This window comes from Corylus avellana, chromosome 8, assembly GCF_965113065.1.
Source record: "Corylus avellana chromosome 8, dhCorAvel1.hap1.2, whole genome shotgun sequence".
Classification (NCBI taxonomy): domain Eukaryota; kingdom Viridiplantae; phylum Streptophyta; class Magnoliopsida; order Fagales; family Betulaceae; genus Corylus; species Corylus avellana.
The window spans coordinates 7,150,277-7,166,180 of record NC_142497.1 but is presented as its reverse complement, the minus strand read 5'-3'; positions in this window follow the sequence as shown (position 1 = coordinate 7,166,180).

Sequence of the window (15,904 nt, the reverse complement as noted above, 5' to 3'; positions counted from 1 at the left end):
TTTTAACAAAATGACAAAACTACCCTACTAAAATAGATACAAAAATACAAAAATTTATTTATTTTTTCAAAAATTTAAGGGTATTTTTGTCTTATTGAAAATTTTATAGTGGTAATTTCGTAATTTTGTTAGCATTGAGGGTTACATTGTCATTGTTTTGGTAGTTTAGCGGGTAAATTGTCATAATTGATAGTTTAGGGAGTAGATTGTCATTAAAGTGGTAGTTTAAGGAGGTTAAGTGAACTTTTATCCTTAAATAAATGTACAACTATTCGTGTTATTCAATTGCGAAAGTGATTAATTAAAATATTAATTTGAGTAAATAATTTTTCTATTTAACGTACATACAAATAAGAGAATTTATAGAGTAGGAGCTAATATCGGATGGCTATGAAATGTATTAGAAAATTTATGTTAATGATGATGCAATTGATTAACCTCATAATAATCGAAGGGCATGGCGATTACTGCCTTGAAAGCACACTTGAAAAATGTGAAAAAATAACAGAAAATTCAGTTGGAGTGGTGTATTTCTCGTTTTCTTTTTCCTTGCCTCATTGAAAACCCAATATATCTTAAGATTCATATAAGCCAACTTGGTCCTATTGTGGGAATTTGCATACATTTGTGTATCTAGGAATTGAAACTTGAAGGCATCCGTATTGCACCGTGTTTAACTGTTTATTAGACTGTGATGAAAAGCACATCAAAAGACTTTAAATGTCTATATCTAGAATCGATGAGCTCTGAGGATGGTCAACTACAATTCTCTGACCCTCTGTAAACGAGCATGAATACACACACTTATAAGCATCTCCAACAGATCCTCCATATCCACCATATTATAACTAAGATGAAGCCTTTTTCAGTTCCAACAGATTATATATCTTCCAATCATCTAAAATAAATATTTTGCTACAGCAAACTATACAAGTTCTTTCCTTTCTTTCTCTCCTTTCACTTTCACAAGCAACTCAGCAAGCCTTCCATATGTGTTTCTCTACTTTCAGTCTTTCACACCAATTTTAAATTACCATGTGTAGTGTTCTCAGTATTTGATCATAAATAAACAAAACTACATTGTTTTGGTAAAGTTTATAGTCTGAATATTTTTCTTCCTTTTGATTTCTTTGTCTTGACCCATAAAGGTAGTTAATTAGGGAAGATTTTAGGTTGTTTTTCTTTTCTATTGCCTTGAGCTTTACAGAGTGGGTAATGGTTTTTGTGGAAATTTTAAGTTAAATGCTGTGGGTGTATTTGGATTTTCGGCCAAATAGTGTTGAAAAATTGATAATTAATTGGCAACTAATTTCCCATCAGACCTTTATGTGAAAGACAAGTTTGAAAAGAAAATACACAAGAACACACACCAATCACACACATACACAAAGAGTTTACGTAGTTCGACAATATGCCTACATCCACGGAGCATGAACCGGTTTCCTTCTTTACTATTGAGAAATATTGAGTACAATGGTACAAGCCTGAACCGCTCATGTTTAATATCTCAAACACAAGCCTTAACCCCTTGTACACCCCACTCAACTATCCCTCTCAAATACCCAATAAAGAAAAAAATCTCTACACTTTGTAAATGCCACAAAGTGCTCTCACAAATTTGGCACTATAAGAAATTTACTCATCAGGGGCGACTATAAAGTTGCCCCTAATACTCAACTATTAGGGGCGACTTTTGAAAGTCGCCCCTAATAGTTAAGTATTAGCGTCCACATCAAAGTGGATGCTAATAATGGGTCGAAAGGTTGAATATTAGCGTCCACTTTACAGTGGACGCTAATAAGTCGACCCTAATATATACGTGGGAATTATTCAAGGGGCGGGAAAAATATAAGCGGCCAAAAAAAAACTTTTAGCGTCGACAATAGTCGACCCTGATAGTGTACCAATAAGTGGACGCTAAAAGCTGGCAAATTTTTTTTTTTTTTTAAAAAAAAGGCTCAATAGCGTCCACTTTCAAAGTCGACGCTAATAATTAAGCATTAGGGTCGACTCTAGTGGACCCTAAAGATTAGGTAGAAAAATTAAAAAAAAAAAAAAAAAATTGCTAACCAATAGGGTCGACTAAAAGTGGATGCTGAAGACCCATTATTAGCGTCCACTTTGAAAGTTGACGCTTTACTTAAGCATTAGGGTCGACTTTAGTAGACCCTAAAGATTAGGTAGAAAAATTAAAAAAATAAAATAAAATTGCTGACCAATAGGGTCGACTAAAAGTGGACGCTGAAGACCCATTATTAGCGTCCACTTTGAAAGTGGATGCTAATATTTAAGCATTAGGTAGAAAAATAAATAAATAAATAAATAAAATTGTTGACCAATAGGGTCGACTAAAAGTGGACGTTGAAGACCCATTATTAGCGTCCACTTTCAATACTTAAGCATTAGGGTCGACTTTAGTGGACCCTAATGATTAGGTAGAAAAAATAAAATAAAATAAAATAAAATTGCTGCCCAATAGCGTCTACTAAAATTGTGTATATATCACTGCATTATTTAAAATTTTCAAATAAAGTGACACAATATGCACCGTTAAATATAACAAAATAACATTTTAACCGTAAAATAAAAGCTCTCCCTTTCACTTATTCCATATGTACAGTTGTTTCAATATATATATATATATATATTAAAAAAAAAAATGGAAAAACTCTTCTATTTCAATTCCATCCTCCTAAAGAAAGATTTTAATTTGTATATATTTGCCATTTGGTTAGGAGTTACATTTGGAGGATAAAGTTTTTATTTGGACTAATTTGAAGAGTTAATTCCCATTTCATAATTCATATTAAATTTTACAAATCTAATAGTGTATATATATTATATGATGAATATAGTGATACCTTATGGAAAGATTTTACACTGTTAAATATAACAAAATAAAATCTAAACTGTAAAATAATTCCTCTTAGTTTTAAGTGAAAATATATTGATACCTTGCAATTCAACAATCGGCCGTGTGAAAATTTGGGGTCATTCCCATAAGAAAACACAAAAGCAAGTAAAAAGAAACAAAACTAAAGACAAATAAAAAGATTAACTTAAAACATACTAAACAAAATAAAAAGGGTAAACTATGGGGTGCCTCCCATGAACGCTAAGTTTAACGTCTTCAACCAGACGGTGGTCCCTGCTTACTGTTGTCCAGAAGATGATGCTCCTGCAGATGGTGGTGGCAACCGGCTGAGAATGGATTGCATCAATTCTTCTAAGGCGCCTAGGTGTTTGTCCATCAATTCTTTATTTTCCCGAGCCTCATTTCTTTGGCCAGCCAACTCTCTCCGAAGGCCCGCTATTTCTTCACTAAGTGAGCAGTTTCGTGCTTCACGAAAAATTGTCGGGGCCTCCTCCTCAGCTGCCTCTGGCCCAACTACAGGTTCATCTTCGGCCATCGGCTCGGCCTCATACTCTTCCGCACCAGCTGCTAGTGCTGGAGGTACCCGGGGCATGTGGGAGAGGCTCTTGTTCCATTGGCGAATGCCAAATATGGGAGTAGTAGTGACTGGCTCATCAGCTGTGGTACCCTTGACGCCTTTCTTCCGGAGGATGTAGGAGATTAAGTATGGGAAAGGCAACCCCCATGAATGTGTGGACTCCGCTCCTCTAACGTGCACCCCATTCCAAAATTTGTGAATTTGGTTCCAAATTATGTCGGGAATGGAGTATCAAGCACCTTTATGGAAGGCGTAGAGTGCTTGAAGAAATTAATCCCGCCTCTGAGTTTTGTGCCCCAAGGGAAAAGCATTACGGTGTAATAAGGAGTGCACAAACCAAAGTCGTTGAGGTAGCTTGGATTGGCTGCCGGCATTATGGTGGGCATCGGCATATATCCCTTCGCACATGTCCTCAATGATTTTCGCCACGTAGAATCTGACCGGTTGCTCAGCAAATTGTGCGGCTTCTAGAGGGTGCTCATCATTGCATTGAAGGGCAGCAGCAATGTCGGCCCGTGTTACGTTAATAGCTTTGCCTTGCACTTTGGAAGAGAGGGCAGCCAGCCTGTTGTAGTCATGTGACAGGTGGAAATAAAACTCGATCACAATTTTCTGTAAGCAGTGGGGGTGACCGGCTTGAAAAGCTTCTTGAGCCCTGTCGCTGAACTCAGCGACCGCCCATTGAGTCGCCTCAAGATTTTGAAAGTCTTCGCGAATGGCGAAGGTGGTCTCAAATAGCAGCTCCCGCTCCTTAAAAGTGGGTGGGGGAGAAATGGCTTGGGTATCGGACCCTCGGGAGGACAAAGCTCGAGTTCTTGGCATGATGAGCTTGATTGGGGACTTTTGTCGAACACTTGGTGTGCACTAGAGATAACCAAAATTGCAAAACAAAGCAACTCCGCTCAAAACCCCCTGCAAAAACGCCAAAATCCAACCACAACAAAGCAATGTGGGTGGATGAACACCCACAATTGCAGAAATATGAGAAAAAAAAAAAGGTTGCGGAAGTGATCGTGGTTAGGGTGTTGATGGGAATGAGGAACGGGGTGTAAAGTAGAGGTGGTGAAAAGTACCTTGTATGGTTGCCGGAGAAGAGAACTGTGTGGTGGCTGTGTGGTAGAGGCGATGAAAAACGGTGGACGAGTGATTGTGTGCTTTGGTTGTGCCGGAGGTGCGTGTGTGCTTGGAGAAGTGTACGGCGCAGGGGAAGAAAAATATGTGGGGTGTGGGGGAAAGTGACCTAAAATAGGTCACGTGGTGTGCTATCCGAGTGCACTCGATCGCACACATGGTGCGATCGATCGCATTCGGCCAAGGGTGTGTGTGGTGATTTTGTTAAACAAGGTGCGTTCGATCACAGTAATAGAATGTTCAAAGCCAATATTCGATTACTGCGATCGATCGCACCCAAGGTGCTATCGATCGAAATAACATAATGGCTCAAATATATATATATATATATATATATTTATTTATTTATTTCTTTTTTTTTTTTTTTTTTTTTTTTTAATTTTTATTGATTAATGTACAACAACTTTGATTATGATATGATCAAATGATCGATCAAACTTGAAACAATTGAAATTGAGGGTTTGATCGAATATCCGATCAATCACAATGAATTAGTTCGATTGATTGTGATAAGATCAAATGATTGAAACAATTGAAATTGAATGTTTGATCAGACATCTGATTGGTCTTATCTAGTGCATTCGTTCGATCGATCGTGATAAGATCAAATGATCGAACAAAATTCAAACAAATTAAATGTTCGATCGAACATTGAATTGAACTCTAAGCATTTTATATTATATTAGTGCATTACTTAAATTGATCGGGATACAATCAATAAAACTTGACATGATTGAAGGTTCAATCAAACATCTGATAAAATCAATTTCAATCGATACTATTACATATTAGTCTGATCGATCGTAATGGGATCAAATGTTCGATCAAACATCCGATCGATCATAATGAATTAGTTCGATTGATCATGATATGATTAAATGATCGATCAAACATCCGATCGATCCTAATGAATTAGTTTAATTGATCGCGATAGGATCAATCGTTCGATCAAACATCTGATCGATCATAATAGGAGAACAATTTTAATCCAATTTATAGAGGCTTAATCACGAAAAATAGGAGAACAATTTTAATCCAATTGCTGTTGGGAAAATGAAACCATTATGAATACAAAGTCTTTTCCATGAGGAAGATAAACATTGCGGCCCACATGTTTACTCACACACGTTTTCTCTAGAAATCCCATTCCACGTTGTTCTTGGACTCCTTTTAAAACTAGCCTTATCTTCTTATAGATAAATAGGACTTGAGCCTACCAACTTGAATTTTGATATTTTTCAGGAATTATCTTCACACTTGTTGACAATTTGAGCCATTATCAACAAATAGGATGAGATTTTTGTATTGTTGTGGTTTTTTCTCTGTTGGCCTTCTTTTTTCTTTTTTTATTCAATGTGAGGAGAGGGGAAATGGAAATTACAAAAAAAAACATACGACAAAAGTGACAGAAGTTTCATAAAAACAGTCGAGAATTGGTCAAATAAATAACTCAACCTGTCAAGCAAATCTAAATGACCCTCTATTGGCCTCTTGAACTGCACTAAATGCGACTTTTGTTGAAAGTTTTCAGTGGGCTTGCTATGTTGGTCATTGGCCATGATTGATAATGGGTGGTGAAAATTTTAGGTATCTTTCCTATTGGTGCATGGTTGTTGTTGGTAGCTGGAAATTGTTGTTGGTGACCGAATTGTAGAGGAGAGAGGAGGGGAGGATTTTTGTGGCCATTTTCGGGTAATGATTTTTGTATGGATTTTTCAGGTAATGGTGCTTTGTGAACAATTTTTGGGTGCTTGAAATAATATAATAAAAAAAGAATAAAAAATAATATTTAATGCAATATATTATACCACTATCCTACTATACTGATATGACACTGTCAATCCATCTTCAGATTAGTTCTTGTTAAAAAAATAAAATAAAATCCAGTAGTAGGTGAACAGTACCTCATATGAGGATAGCAGATAGTGGTATGATATATACCATTACTCTTTTGGAATATGCTCCTATTAAGTTTAATTAGTAATTATGTTTTAATGAAACATCATCACCCCTCTATTCAAATCTTAACATACCCAACAAAGAATCTAAAGGCCAAATCATGGAAAAAGCAGTTTTGAACTTGTAATCTATGTTATAATTTGGATCTTGATTGCTTATTGGATACAATTAAGTCAAAAGGTCATGTTTATTTCATATATATAGATCCATTAGAATATCTCCCTCTAGTACCATTGGCTAAAATAGCCCAAAAAAAAAAACCCTACGTCGCAGTCGCCAATTAGGTTTATTTAATCCTTAATTAATAACTCATAATCTCTTGATAAGTTTCATTCAATGCTGTCTGGATGTTTGCTTGCCAATGCCAGCAGCGGCGGAGCCTTACACACCCCCCACACTGGAATTTTAAAAACGGTTAGGTTATATTAAAATAAAAAATTAATTCGAAATGTTTGTTTTATTGTTCTAAGTGTTTTTTTTTTTTTTCCTGAAAATATATGTGAAAATACATACATGGCCTCCGTAGTAAGTAGTGACCCAATGGGAGCGAGGGGGCACGCCATGCAAGCTCCTGCACATCTCAATATTGCCGCTCAGGACACAAGGGTCCGGATAAGAATGTTATATTTGACATTCTAATAATAAAAAATAAAAATCTAATTTTTTTTTTTTTTAATAAAAAGAAAAAAACTATAGAGTGAGACTATTCCCTCCAATTGACAAGGTGCTTCCGGCGCTACTAAAGTTAATTCCTAAGGGAGTGGTTGAACTATCTTTAATTTCAAGTTATGATGGTACTTCGATCACTCCCAAAAAAAATTGAACTACCCTTAGAAAATGATTTGGGTGGCTGAATCATCCTCATAGCCTATGGGGGTGGACCAACCATTCCCTTAACATCATTTTTTTGTTTTTGTCAAAAAAAAAAAAAAAATAATAAATAAAAATTCTTTGGTTAGAGGATAAATTGGACATTTTAAGTATAAAATTTGCACCTGTAAGTCGTGTGCACAACTTTCTGTCCATTTTAGTGTTAAACAGGTGGCAATTGAAAGGAAATGTTAGTTTAAGGAGGTCAAATATCCTATGATCTAATATGTTGTGAATATTAGATGATAACTCTTCACTTATAGTTTCACATTACTTTTTTCAATATACATGACTTTTGCAAGGAGCCACATAGTAATTGCATAAAAAACTCTTGTAAGACTTTATGATCCTAGCCAATGACATTACTTAAACGAAAAGTTATTTAACTAGAATATTATTGTATTTCCAAAGACTACAATTCTTAAATAATTCTTTTAAGATTAAATAAATGTACAACTATTCGTGCTATTCAATTGAAAAATTGATTAAAGTATTAATCTGAGTAAATAATTTTTCTATTTAACGTCCAAATAAGAGAATTTATAGAGTATGAGCTAATATCTGATGGATATAAAATATATTAGAAAATTTATGTTAATGATGATGCAATTGATTATCATCATATATAATAATCGAAGTGCATGGCGATAATCCTACCTATTTTTCTCCTGATCCCACTTCACTCCCTACTAGCTTTCATGCCTTCAAATTTGAAGATAGTTATAATCGAAACTGCCTTGAAAGCACACTTGAAAAATGTGAGAAAATAACAAACAAAAAAAGAATAAAATGGTGATGTGCATTACTCATCATCCTTCTCCTTGCCTTTTTCAAAACCCGATACATCTTAAAGTTCCTATAAGCGAATTTTTTTTCCTATTGTGAGAATTTGCATACATTTTTGTTTCGAGGAATTGAAACTTGAAGCCATCCATATTGCACGGTGTTTATTAGACTGTTATGAAAAGCACATCAAGAGACGTTAAATGTCTATATCTAGAATCGATGAACTTTAAGGATGGTCAACTACAGTTCTCTGACCCTCTCCAACGAACGAGGCTCTTTGAAAATAGTATTGAGGCTAGCCGTTCGAACCACTCCGTACGCGCATGCAACCGAATCATCAAACGATGGAAAAATACAAAGTTTGAGCATTGAATTAGCCAATAAAAATAACAAACAAAACGTACTACTTACTGTAATCTAAAAGTGCTCCAAATTTCAGTGGGTGATAATATAACTCAAAGCAAACACCCATATGCCACCCATATGCAATTAAAGCTAAGTTGAAATAAGAATGCTAGCAACCACAAACAATCTCCTTTCTATGAAAGCTGATCTCTCTTTTACTTTTTAGGTCTTTTGCTCCCCTCCAAGTTATTAGAAAATCACCTTTACTCAAAGCATCAGAATATTATCTACCAAATATGCTTTGATAAGTTGAACCATAGATTGTAATTGGCAACACCACAAATGTACTGTGTGGCTCCACGTACACATGACCTAATTATATGGAGTCCCAAATGATTACAATTAGGTATATAATCCATTTTTTTTTCCCAAACAACTCCTAGTGCCCTTACCTAAATCCGTACAAAACATGTCTTGTTTGGTGACTTTCACGTGACATCGCAAAAATATCCAATGCTTGGTCTTCTAATTTGTCAAATGCATTACATCGCTGATTAGAACGTGGGGTGAATCTTCTTCTCAAAACCCATTTTTTTATTACAACATGAACGACATTCATGCTTTTGTTTAAGATTTAATGGCGACAAGGGAAAAAGCAGAGAGCAGAAGACAAAGTGAGACCATTTTGCACGCACTAGCGACCGATACGGAATTGTTATCATGCAAGTCTGCTTAACTTGACCCACCAAGTGCGTTGTGCGCGTGAGTTCTATAATTAGAATGGAATTATATATATATATAAAAAGAATTACAAAATAAGTCAACGTGATTATACTAATCTGCAATAAGAAAACAACAAATAGTTTTTGTACCTAACTTTCGTCTAATTTTTATGAGATGTGGTATACATTCTTTTTAGTTCTTCTTTCTTCTTTTCACTTTTCAAAATCACGTATCATTAGATTTGTGGGACCAATATGACACTGCAGATTTAATGGTAATTTTGAAAAGTAGGAAGAGAGTAATGATATATGAAGGACTAGAGTCTTCCTAATTAATGTGATATGACATTTAAAATCACTAATAAATTTAAATTTAATAATGATCATCTTAAATTCAATGGTGATTTTAAATGCTATATTTCATTTAGGATGACTCTGGTCCTCCTTATATCATTATTCCTGAGAAGATGGGAGAAGAATCATGTCAATATTTTCTCTATCATTTTCCCATCTTATCTTACAAATTCGATATATTAACTATTAGATTTGTAGACTTATGTGGATCCCATACAAATTCAATGGTGAATTCATTCATTTACTATGGAGATGATAAAAAATATAATGAATTCTATCATTTTTTATTTTTTATTTTTTTATTTTTATATTTTTTTATAGAAACCATCAAATGATCAAATGCTACGGCAGAATTAATCAACTTATGACACATATATACATGTTTGTTATTTGATGGTTTCTAAAAAAAAATTAGACAAAAGTTTTGTACATGGACCTACTTATTATTTTTGCATATCACATGGAACTTAATGCAAATCAATGTAGCAAATGAGACTCATTTTATATTATTTGGTTATATATAACAATAGTAAAAGCAGGCAAGAAAAATGGGAAAAGAATAAGATGGACAGAACCCAAAAAGCATGCGGTCATCAAATGTGGAGCAGTAGGTGGTGGTCGCCGCATATCCCTTGGAAGATGCGGCCATTACAAACCCATAGGAGAAGAAATCCAAATTCTGCACTCACTCTAGCTAGACTCTCTCCTTTTTAAAGGCCTCTCTCATGATCATCTCATTCATGGCCTGCACATTTATCGGTATTCTTTGCATGAATTGCTAGTCAATTTCTCTTGCAACTAGTGCCACCTTCGGCCGCCATGTTGCGGTGGCCGGGAGGTGGCTGCGGGCAGAGAGAAGTATATATAAGCTAGTAGTGATGGTTTGATGATATTATGGGAGAAATTGGGGTGGTCGGAAGTCCTTCATCCTTTCTCCGGTGGCCGGTTTCTCCAACAGGGCAATTCAATCCTTTGGCATTTTCACATTTTCAAGGTTCGAAAGTGTTTTGCAGCTCTAGCTCCAGCATGATGACAAGTTCGAGTACTCCTTTTGCTTGCTTGTTTTCTTGCTCGATCCCTTAGAAAGTAAATGAAATAATTTAGCATGTTGCTACCTAGATTTAGATGTTGTTGTTTTTGATTTTTGATTTTGTTTTTGTGGTTTAATTTGTTGTTCCAGTACTCATGGATGTACCAAAAGTTGGCATACGTGGTGTGCAAGAGCTTCATATGAAATCTAGATAAGCATTTCTTATATATCTTGCTATTTCTGTTGCATTTTTTCTCGTTCTTTTGATACGAAAAATGCTATTTATTAGATAGTTATATAATTGGAATGACATGACAGTGAAAAGACTAATTTTCACTGTTACATCATCTCGATTGTATTGTAGTTGTATAGCAGTTTGTCTACTGAATAGCATATTTCCCGATGGATATAATATTTGGTTAGGTTAATAAATAAGAGTTTGTTTTAGGTCATTTGGTTGTATTAATTTTAGGTGCAATTGGGGCATATTATTAACAACCTTCTACTCTTATTAGTTTGATTAATTTCTTGGTTCATTTTCGTAGCAATATTAGAAGAATTTATGACATGTATATGGGCAAAGAAACAATATGAAAACCTGAGATAAGGGGCAAGGAGATGGATAAAGCCAAGGCATGGCATGTTTCTAAAAGAATAATTGGTTGCAAAAAAACCACGTACAGATATATGCACTTTTCTTATTTCATCCTAACCATGAAATGAAGAGGATCATATTCTTTTAATTGAAGCCCGATTATATGCCTTCACTAATCACACCATGCCACTTCAAAGTCTTAATTTTATTAAAATGAATTAGTTCTTCTCATTGAGCATATATATAAGTATTTTTTTTTCTTCCTTTTTTTCCTCTTACTTTGTAAATCTTTGGATGATTATAAACAAGGAAATTCAATGATTAAACATATAAACTATACACCATGAAATGGCCTCTTGTGATGGATAAGTGGAAGGAAAAACCCGTTTCTATTCAGCCATTTCACCAATTATAGCATATGAGCAACACATTTAAATTACTTTCCAATAAATTTTCATGAGGTTGGGCATGCAATAAGGTGTGAGTTCGACTCTCCACAATAGAAAATCACTCACACAAGCTGGATTAGTATTAGTTGCTTTGGAAACTACTGATGTCATGATGGAGTTGGGTCAGATTATAACTTAATTGGTCTTGAGTGTATGCCTACAATTCCCACCTTCTAAACCCTTCAAAAGCAAAAATGCTTAGACACATGAAATTGTGGAAAGGAAATTTAAATTATAATAATTGATGTAGAATATTTGATCCAATTAATTAAGCAACTAATCAGATAGTCGATATATAAGTTTACAAGATTTTATAGATTAGGGAAAATATAACAAATATCCTTTGATATAGGTGTGAGTTTAAGCCCTACAATTTCAATTTGAACAATTTATCCCTTGCAAATTAGATTTATGACAAATCAAATCCCATGCATCCGTCCTTTACTATATATCCATCTGATCCCAAAATAGCCTTTCTTTTTTAATATACGTACTTTAATACTTCAATATGCCACTATATATTGGAATTATAAAGCATATATTGTGTTGAATTATCAATAAGTTTTTAATTTTGCATATACCCCAAAAAATTATTTGTGACACTTAACCCACTTCATCTATTATTTTATGTTAAAATAAATGAAAATTTTTGCACATGATACATGCAAATTATTATTTGCAACACCCAAAATAGCTCGATTTTAGGATTAGAATGCCATATTTGACCTTCTAATAATAAAAAATAAAAATACAACAATTTTTCTTTTAAAAAAATATATAGAGAGAGACTATTCACTTCAATTTACATGGTGCTTCTGGCACGACTGAAGTTAATTTCTAAAGGAATGGTTGAACCACCTTTAATTTCAGGCTAAGATGTTAGTACGGTCACTCCCAAAAAATGACTGAACTACCCTTAGTAAATGATCTTGGGGTGGCTAAATCATCCCCGTAGCCTTTTGGGGTGGACCAACTAGGGGTGTAAACGAGCCGAGCTTGAGCGAGCTTTCCTTGTTTGGGCTCAGCTTGTTTAAATTTTACTCGAGTCGAGCTTAAGGAAGAACCAAAAAATCGAGCTCGAGCTTGAACTCATAATAAATCGAGCCGAGCTGAGCCAGTTCACGAGCTGGCTCTTGTATTTTATTTAATTTAGTTTTTTTTATTATAAATTTAAACTTCAAGTACTCTTAAACGGCTCAAGAAGTCAGCTTGCATATGAGCATTTGCTTAGTCTGACTAGCGAAGTATAGAGCTCGAGTTAATACAACAAAGCACTTGTTTTCGAAGAGAAATGATATGCATCATTTTATAATAAAATGATGCTATTAGGAAAAAAAAATCTTCAATTTTTAATATTAATATGAGGAATTATGTGAATAACTACCAATTCGACCCTTATACGAGCTGCTCACGAGCTTAACAGAGTCGAGCCGAGCTAGTTTCATTTAATATTCGAGTCAGGATTTGTGTTCACGAAATACTTCATTTAATATTCGAGTCGAGCACAAGCCGAGCATATGCGAGCCGAGCCCGAGCTTGCTTGCAAGATGCTTCGCTCACTTAACAGCTCTAGGATGAACCATTCCCTCAACCCCCCCTTTTTTTTTAGGTAAAAAAAAAAAACTTTGGTTAGAGGATAAATTGGACATTTCAAGTATAAAATTTGCACGTGTAAGTCATGTGCACAAATTTCTGTCCATATTAGTGTTAAACACTTATGGATGGCGGCAATTAAAAGGAAATTAATGTTGGTTTAAGGAGGTCAAATATCCTATGATCTAATATGTTGTGAATATTAGACGGTACCTCCTCGCTTATAGTTTCACATTACTTTTTTCAATATACTTGACTTTTGCAAGGAGCCATACACTACAAAAATATATATTTTTTGTCACGGACTATTACTGACATGTCAAGGTTATTAACGGTTAGTAACGTGTTTGGCGGGTTAAAAAATTGGTTGTAACTGCTAGAAATGTAACAACGTGTTATATTTTGACACGTTACCATTTAATAATGTCTTAGTTTTGACACGTTACCAAAGAAGGTGACATATCATATATGACACGTTACTAAGATATTTATAACGTGCCAAACTTGACACGTTACCAAAGTGGTAACGTGTCATAATGACACGTCATATTCTTTGATAACGTGTAAAGTTTAACACGTTACAAAAATTTTCATAAAAAACTAGGGTTAAATACCAAATACCCCCCTGGGGTTTGGTAGCTTTATTTTTACTCTTCTGGGGTTTCATTTTTATCACAGGACTCCCCTAGGGTTTTGATAAAGGACAAAGTTAGTCCATCTGTTAGTTGACATTTATGACTGACACGTGGACCAATCAGATGTTGACACGTGGCACATATTTAATTTAATTTTTTTAATTAAAAAAAAAAAAAAAAAAAGGAAAAAAATTGGGTGGCCATTTGGGGGTGGCCGAAACCACCCCCATGGCCAAAGGGGGTGGCCGAGCCACCCCCAAATGGCCAAGAGCCACCCCCAATTTAAAATAAAAAAATAAAAAAGAATAAAAAAAATCAAATAGGTGCCACGTGTCAACATCCAATTGGTCCACGTGTCAGTCATAATGGTTAACTAACGGATGGACTAACTTGGTCCTTTATTAAAATCCCATGGGGGGTCCTGTGATAAAAATGAAACCCCAAGGGGGTAAAAATAAAGTTACCAAACCCCAGGGGAGTATTTAGTATTTAACCCAAAAAACTATTGTAAGACTTTATGGTCCTAGCCAAAGACATTACTTAGACGAAAAGTTATTTAACTAGAATATTATCGTATTAATTTCCAAAGGCTACAATTCTTAAATAATTCTTTTAAGATTAAATAAATGTACAACTATTCGTGCTATTCAATTGCGAAAGTGATTAATTAAAATATTAATCTGAGTAAATAATTTTTCTATTTAACGTATGTACAAATAAGAGAATCTATAGAGTAGGAGCTAATATCTGATGGCTATGAAATGTATTAGAAAATTTATGTTAATGATGATGCAATTGATTATCCTCATAATAATCGGAGTGCATGGCGATAATCTTACCCATTTTTCTCCCGATCCCACTTCACTTCCTACTAGCTTTCATGCCTTGAAATTTGAAGATAGTTATAATCATAACTGCCTTGAAAGCACACTTGAAAAATGTGAAAAAATAACAGTAAAAATTCAGTTGGAGAGGTGTATTACTCGTTTTCTTTTTCTTTGCCTTTTTCAAAACCCAATATATCTTAAGATTCCTTTAAGCGAACTTGTTCCTATTGTGAGAATTTGCATAGATTTGTGTTTCAAGGAATTGAAACTTGAAGGCATCCGTATTGCACCGTGTTTATTAGGCTGTTATGAAAAGCACGTCGAAAGACTTTAAATGTCTATATCTAGAATCGATGAGTTCTGAGGACGGTCAACTACAATTACCTGACCCTCTGTAAACGAGCATGAATGCAAACACCTATAAGCATCTCCAATAGATCCTCCATATCCACCATATTATAACTAAGATGAAGCCTTTTTCAGTTCCAACAGATTATATATCTTCCCATCATCTAAAATAAATATTTTGCTACAGCAAACTACACAAGTTCTTTCCTTTCTTTCTCTCCTTTCACTTTCACAAGCAACTCAGCAAGCCTTCCATATGTGTTTCTCTACTTTCACACCAATTTTAAATTACCATGTGTAGTGTTCTCAGTATTTGCTCATAAATAAACAAAACTACAATGTTTTGGTAAAATTTATAGTCTGAATATTTTTCTTCCTTTTGATTTATTTGTCTTGACCCAAAAAGGTAGTTAAATAAGGAAGATTTTAGGTTGTTTTTCTTTTCTATTGCCTTGAGCTTTACCGAGTGGGTAATGGTTTTTTGTGGAAATTTTAAGTTAAATGCTGTGGGTGTATTGCATTTTCGGCCAAATAGTGTTGGAAAAATTGATAATTAATTGGCAACCAATTTCCCACCAAACATTTATGCGAAAGACAAGTTTGGAAAGAAAACATATGAGAACACACCCCAATCACACACGTACACGTCTACAAGGCGTGATCCGGTCTCCTTCTTTACTATTGAGAAATATTGAATACAATGGTACAAGCCTAAACCGCTCAAATTTAATATCCCAAACTCAAGCTTTAACCCCTTGTACACCCCACTCAACTGTCCCTCTCAAATACTCAATAAAGAAAAACTATC